Below are 7,316 nucleotides of genomic sequence, written 5' to 3'. Positions count from 1 at the left end.
ATCCATCCACCATCCATCCATCCATCCATCCATCCACCATCCATCCATCCATCCATCCATCCATCCATCCATCCATCCATCCATCCATCCATCCATCATCCATCCATCCATCCATCCATCCATTTTACCAAAGTGTAAAGGTTTAATATTTTGCGTTCTTTCCCACCGTGATGTTTTATGATCTTAAAAATGGCTCTCGTTTGGCTAACTGTTAGCTTAGCCTTGAAGGACACTTCTGCCCTTTTCTCTGTGCTCCATGACTGATGTCATGGCTGATTAGGTACTAACTAATAATAAGTAATAGTAACACCAATACTTAAAAATACCTATCAAGTACCTATCAATCCTATTTAAGATGGACGTCACAGGTAATCTAGCCTATCAAACATAAAAATGTGGTAGCTGAGAGTCCTCTCCAACAGCTCCTCTGAGGGCTAACGGGTCAGGTCGGTCATCAGACGATCTCAGCCTAAAACTGAACAGCATTCTTCAAGGACTGTTGGTTTTCGGTTGAGTCTGCTTTTAGGTCCAAAGTCTGACAGGAGTTTTGATTAAAATCTTGAGTTTTATAAGATCTTTGTCTTCATTTTGAGGACATCCTTTGAATCATTTGACACAAAACAAACATCAAAGCAAAAAGTTTATTTCTGCTCTTTATAAATGTGACATAAGGAGACCACAGTTTGACTCGGGACAACTTTTCTACATGTGTCCTGAATCATTTTACCAGAAATCAGCAACAATCATCTCTCTTAATCTCCACAGTTCTTGTTTGTTCTGAATTAACAGAACAAAAGCAGTTTAAAGTCCGAAGTGAAGCCCAGGAGGACGATGATGTTCTCAGTGGTTCCCCGTGTTGTCCTCAGCCACACATTAACATGATCAACAGGCCGGAAACTAAAATGGTTCGACTTTTTAGCAACAAACAAAGCTTTAAAGAAATGCACATTTTCAGATGAAAGTGTCTTTCCTGTTTCCTGCCTCAAGACAAATTTGTCACTTAATAAACCAAAATAAAGGTTTAAATGTTACCAGGTTTGAAGGTTAACTGGGATGTCTTCTTTAAACCAATATCTTTAAGATGCCAGGAGCTGAAAGTCAAAGGAGATAAAAGAATAATTTAAAAAGTTATTTAAAACTAAGATGCTGTGAAACGAGGCAGATTGAACAGGACAGGACTGGACAGCAGTGGACAGGAATGGACAGGAATGGACCGGACTGGACAGGACAGGACTGGACTGGACAGGACAGGACTGGACTGGACAGAAATGGACAAGACAGGCCAGGACTGGACAGCAGTGGACAGGAATGGACAGGACAGGACTGGACTGGACAGGAATGGACAGCACTGGACCGGACTGGACAGGACAGGACTGGAATAGACAGGACTGGACAGGAATAGACAGAAATGGACAGAAATGGACAAGACAGGCCAGGACTGGACAGCAGTGGACAAGACTGGACAGGAATAAACAGGACTGGACAGGAATAAACAGGACTGGACAGGAATGGACACGATTGGACAGGAACCCATCCTTCTGGATTTGTACTCACTTCTTTAAACTGGTCCAATCTCTGAGACTCTGTGACGTCCACCCCGTCCATCTGTTCACAGCTGTCCTGTGGTTAGGGACATATTTCGCTAACAGACAGACAAACAATTAGACACACAGGGAATCAGATGATCCCGTCTTCAGGGGAGCCATAAAGAGGGGGCCGGGGGCAATGGCCCCATTAAAAAGAAGACATTGTCCTCTGTTACGCATGCAGGGTTCATCCAGAACACGACAAACAACAAAACAACTGACTTCTGTTCTGTAGATGAAGACGGTTCTCTTCCCATCCAGAAAGTTTTATTGATTCACATGCAGATTAAACTCTGTCCCCTTCCTCCTGAGGGTCATTTGGGTCTTTGTTTGCCTGAATATTGTAGGTATATATCCTATAGTGGTTCAGTGGTTTATTAAAGATTTTAATGTGACAAACCCAAAATTATCAATGGCTCCTATCTTGTCCCCCCTTTAAAAAGTCGCTCCTGCTCCCCTTTCATGGCAGCGGGTGATAATGTAATAATGTAATAAAGCTGATAGCAGGTACTGTGTCACCATGGTTATGGTAAAACAATAATTATCCTTTCTCCATGAGGATCAGCTGCTTGACTCTTGGTTCTGACGTCACAGCTCCAGTGAGCGTTAGATTAAAGGGTTTTCTTGTCTCTGGGTGATCTCCATCCATGAACACAGGCGTGACTGCAGACCAGCTGAAAGCTCTTCTCTGTGACTGATGACCTCTTTCTGCAGATATCGTCTTTCCAGATGCAGTCGCCTGGAGGTGAAATGTAGTAATGGAAAAAGTCCTCACCTCATCTGTTCAGCTGCTGTGAGTCGTGAGGAGGTAGAGGATGGAAAATGAAATCACCTTGGACCTCTAACCACCCCCAAGCATCCAGTAGGCTCTGCTGACCCCTGCTGGCAGCAGAGGGACCCTCAGTCTCAGCTCTTTTGTATCAGAACATAAACAAGCTGGTCTTTCCTTCGTTCCTCAGATGACCATCTGATGAACCGGTCCCCTTGTAGAACCTCCTCCTCCAGCAGAACTCTCAGTGGGTTCGTGGTTGTGGAGGAGTTGTGGTCCACTCTTCTTTCCAGCGTTGGTTTCTGCTCAGCTCTCTGAGGTTCTGGTTCTGGTTCTGGCCCGTTCTGCTGTGTTTGGGATCATTGTCCTGTTTGTTGGACAGATGGCCTCACATCTGACTCCAGAATCAGCCCAAACCATCAGCCCTCCACCGCCGTGCTGACAGCTGGGAGGAGCAGTTTCTGCTGACATGTTGTGTTTTGTTCTATCAATCTATCCAGAATATTCATGTTTGCAGACGACTCAGTGGTTTATGAACACAGCTGTAAGGAAAAGAGTTTAATTATTACTGACTTAATCAAACTGTTGGTATTTTTATTTGTTGGAAGAAATAATTTATTTTGAAACTATTGTAATTGTAATTTTCTTGGTTTTTTTGTTTGTAGGAGTTTTTCAGGAAGCATATCTCTAAAAATGTGTCTGAATTCAAAAGCAGTTTCTGCATAAAATGATTCAATTCTGTTTTTCTTATTAGATGACAGGTAGGCAATACTGAAAGAAAATATTAAGTGTTGAATGTTAGTGTTGATAAGAGGTGTTTGCTGCAGTGCATTCTGGGTAAACATCTGTCCTCTTCTTTCCAAACCTAAGTCGGGCTGCCATGTTGTTTTTAGAGAGAAGAGGCAGCCATGACCTTTGAAGCACCTCTGAAATCAGTCAACTTATTTTAAAGTTCACAAACAGTTGAAATGAGATGTTTTTCTGTCTGCTGTTAATGATGGCTGAGGCTGCCTCGTCTGCTTCAAGTCTCTGCAGGTTAACTTTGGCAAAAAGAGCTGAAACCAGAGGACGTCTGGAGGGCAGAACATCAGACTGAAAACATGTCCATCAGCCCGAGTCTTAATAAGAAAATCATATTTACTGGCTGCAAAGTCAAACACAAAGAAGAGACGAGAAGCAGAAACAAGCTGCAGATTTGTTGTCTGAAGGTGAAGGTGCAGAAAAACAACCTCTCCTTTCTCTTCTGTCTTCAGTGGGAAGAAAAGATGGAAAAAGAAAACGAGAAAAAACCTGAAAGAGAATCTGAGCTGATATACGACAGATACAAAAAATCCTCTGCAGATCAAACCTGCTGCTGCAAGATGTGAAAATCTTTTACTGACACATGTGGTGGTTGAGCCTTTTACTCCTGGAGCTCATCCTGAAGAAGAGACATGATGCCATCTGCAAGGAGGACCATCGAGGTCGGGTGCTCTGTAATCTTTCTCAGCTCTAAAATCCCCAGAAACCTTTTTATCTCTGTAAAAGCTGTGTTCAGAAACAGTAAAAAGTTTAAAGTTTTGTAACATTTGCAGGTAAACTGTGTGACCGGCTGTGTGTCTTCAGTGACTGAACGCTGCCGGCTGATCTGGATCACTCGGCTGTTGTCGGAGATGAGCCCAATCGGACCGACTGGACCTGTGGACGGAATGAGTAAAGGTAAGGCGGATCATGAACCTGGCTGCTCACACAGAAGAACGAAGGAGGACGGACGTGTCAGAGCGTCTCAGTTAAACCGCAGGGCACCGTTCAGACTGACGTCTAAAGCAACTTTAATGAACTCCATAAATCAAACTGGATTTTCTAAATGACTTTCTGTGATGAATCGTTGCTGCCTGAAGGTGGGAACATGGTTAAATTACAACATTTTTAACTTTAAATGACTTGTTATTATGCTGCTGTTCAGGCTTTTAACTCACTAAAAGGCCTGACGTTTAATTCACTTAAAGCCGAGTTTAAACAAAGATCAACGACTTTCAGCTCAGAGTAGGTGTTGGGCATGACTCTCAGCTACTACCACACCAGATTTCAGCTGGTTGCAGCCATTTCTGTGTTGGTTAAGGTCAGTTGGCTGTGGCAGCCATCTTGAATCGGGTTGAATCTCATATTATTTCCAGAGATTGCTCCAAAATGGCTCCAGCTGCATGATGATGGTCCGAACTGTGGCCTGGCAGGCGGGTGATGATGTAAGGACCTCCAACATGCAGCGCACCTTAATCCATGCCTGAAATAACAACAGGAATATAAAAACGTTCTGAAGTTTCTTTGTTTCCTTTTCAAGATGATGGCAAATTTAGGAAATTGTTTTAAATTTTTAGGTTAAAAGCTAAAATTAAAATTTGGCAACATCTTTAAAAGTACAAGAGATGTTTTTTACTAAACTGCTGTCAAATAATAAAAACTCATTCATGTTTTATCTTTTTCTGTTACAGATTACAGTCGGACCTTTGGTTTAATTGAAGCGGCTAAATTAAAGAAAACTTTTTATTCCATTAATTTCATCCCTTTTATTTCGTCACACTTTGTGATTAAACAACAGAAGCGTTTGGTGACGCTTCAGGCATGAAGCCACAAAATGAGCCGAAACGCATCCAAACAATGATTTCAACCACGGCTGCTCGTCTGGCTCCCGAGAAAACCACAGATTATAATCAGGACCGTCACGTCAGTCAAGTTCAAATCGAAGAGAAACTCGTCCCTGAAGGTGGAACGATGCTCCAAAAACAACAACAACGTTCAGCTGCAGCAGAAACTGAAGAATTTAATCTGAAGAATAAATGTTCAACTCGTGGTTTGAGTCACAGCTGAGCTGAGGGGCTGATATCCGTAATCTGTAATCTGAGGGAGTAATCTGAGTAATCTGAGGGAGTAATCTGGGACAATAATCTGGGACAGTAATCTGAGGGAGTAATCTGAGTAATCTTGAACAGTAATCTGTTTAAGTTTCTGTGACGAGGATCAGAGCTGAGCTCCAGCTGCTCCAGCTCCTTCCAGCACCTCGGGCTGCTGGAAGGAGCTGGAAGGAGCTGCAGTGTTTGTAAAGTGCTGACATCAGATTGTAAACGTGCACGTCCACACGTGCACATCCACACGTGCACGCCGCCCTGCTGATCACAGACATGGAAATGTTGGACATGTTTCGGACAGATGCTAATTCAGATACAGCGGTGTCGGTGTGATAACTGGGAACCAGTTCCAGGTTGGGTCTATTATCTGGAGCAGAGTAATTCCTGGACGTGGTGCAGAGCTGCAGGAAACAGCTCAGGAAGCTTTGGGTTGCTGTCTTTCTGCTGTGTTAAGGGAAATAAATAATTACCTTTTTCACGAGCAGACATGAATTCCTGAGGTCTTCACCAACCGTCTGAGACGTGCTTTCATTAAGATCCAACAACACCACGGCCTTCCTAAAAACCCCATCTCCTTCCTTTTTCTTGAAAGGTTTATTGATTTGTAGATGGTTTTATAAACACAAAGCCTCCTGTAGACAGCCCTGTGTGGACAGCATCAGCCATCAGGGCCCTAACGCTCGGTCGTTAGGCTGATGGTCCTTCCAGCAGCAGCTGGTTGGTTCTCTCTGTGAAGGAGCTGCTCCTCAGTCTGAAGAAGTCTTCAGGATAAAGGACGAAACATTTCAACTAGAAGAACCCATCCAGAGGACCTGACTCAAACTTGTTCACAACCAAACGAGCTCAGACAGCTACCTGTGGAAGCCAGGTTTCTATCCAATCACAGAGCTCCAGAGAGTTCAGATCCGTGTCGGACCACACGGCTTCCTCTTCCTCCTCGTCAGCTGATGGCTGAAGCAGGCCTTACTTCTGATTTGTTCTGATTGTTCAAGTGACTGAAGGTTGTGAAGTACAAGCTGCTAGCTTATATGCTAACAGGTTTTATGTATGCATCCACAGCTCAAACCCATTCCCTCGGCTTTGATTGTGGAAATGGCTCAAAGGTTCTGATCTGTGTCTTCAATAAAAGGTGCAGTCAAACTGATTCTTCTCGTTATAAAGCAAGAGTTCAGCCAGTTTCTTTTAGTTGGTGTTTTCCAGAGTTTAAATCTGCTGACTGAAGATCTCATGTGTGGCTCAGATGTTGGAGAAAAGAAGACAACACATAAAAATTCCTGAGAGAACAACATTCTGCTCAGTCTGGCACCCTGCTGCGTGGAGGGTCCAGTTTTCTGAGGATTGTTCTGAACATGTGTCGCCTCGGGTCAAAGCAGGCAGCTGATGGATGTTTGTGGAGTCACGTCGACAGCACAAATCACCCTGAAGCGCCCATAAAAGCAGAGAGGCCGGCTGCTCGTCTCAGGATGGACCCGAGCTAACAGCAGGAACACGGTCAGGTTCCGGTCACGCCGAGGACTAAACATCACCACGTTTCCCTGTCGGAGTCCGAGTGTTGACACTGCAGGAGGGGAAAGCAGAACACACAAATCAGGACTGAATGGACCTGAAACCAGTGGCTCCACAGTCTGAACGAAACAGTAAAATCTTAGTCAGAGAACAGAGCGGACTGTAGACGGACGAGACGGTTCTGGTGTCGGATCTTGTTGCTCTTTTGTCTTTAGTTCTTTGCTTTCTGAGCTCAGCTTTAAAGACGTTCTTGGTTTGTTTGTTTTTTCTCTTAGTTCTGATTATTTTATTGATTTTATGGTTTCTTTACTCTCTGTAACCCGAGTCTCAGAGGTGACCCGAGTCGCAGAGGTGACCCGGGTCGCAGAGGTGACCCGAGTCGCAGAGGTAACCCGGGTCTCAGAGGTGACCCGAGTCGCAGAGGTGACCCGGGTCGCAGAGGTGACTCGGGTCGCAGAGGTGACCCGGGTCGCAGAGGTGACCCGGGTCGCAGAGGTAACCCGGGTCTCAGAGGTGACCCGAGTCGCAGAGGTGACTCGAGTCGCAGAGGTGACTCGGGTCAGAGGTGAC

General features: G+C 44.5%; 1 long non-coding RNA gene across 1 annotated transcript; it reads left to right on the top strand.

Moving 5' to 3' along the window:
* Positions 1-3,620: 3,620 nt before the first annotated feature.
* Positions 3,621-6,246, top strand: LOC119618005. Its single transcript, XR_005234535.1, has 3 exons — positions 3,621-3,818; positions 3,930-4,053; positions 4,827-6,246. It is a non-coding gene; the product is annotated as an uncharacterized LOC119618005 (long non-coding RNA).
* Positions 6,247-7,316: the final 1,070 nt, after the last annotated feature.

The sequence above is a fragment of the Kryptolebias marmoratus genome, linkage group LG19 (genome assembly GCF_001649575.2).
Source record: "Kryptolebias marmoratus isolate JLee-2015 linkage group LG19, ASM164957v2, whole genome shotgun sequence".
NCBI classification, from domain to species: Eukaryota; Metazoa; Chordata; class Actinopteri; order Cyprinodontiformes; family Rivulidae; genus Kryptolebias; species Kryptolebias marmoratus.
The sequence above is the reverse complement of the archived record's forward strand: the minus strand, read 5'-3'. Positions and strand labels throughout refer to the sequence as shown.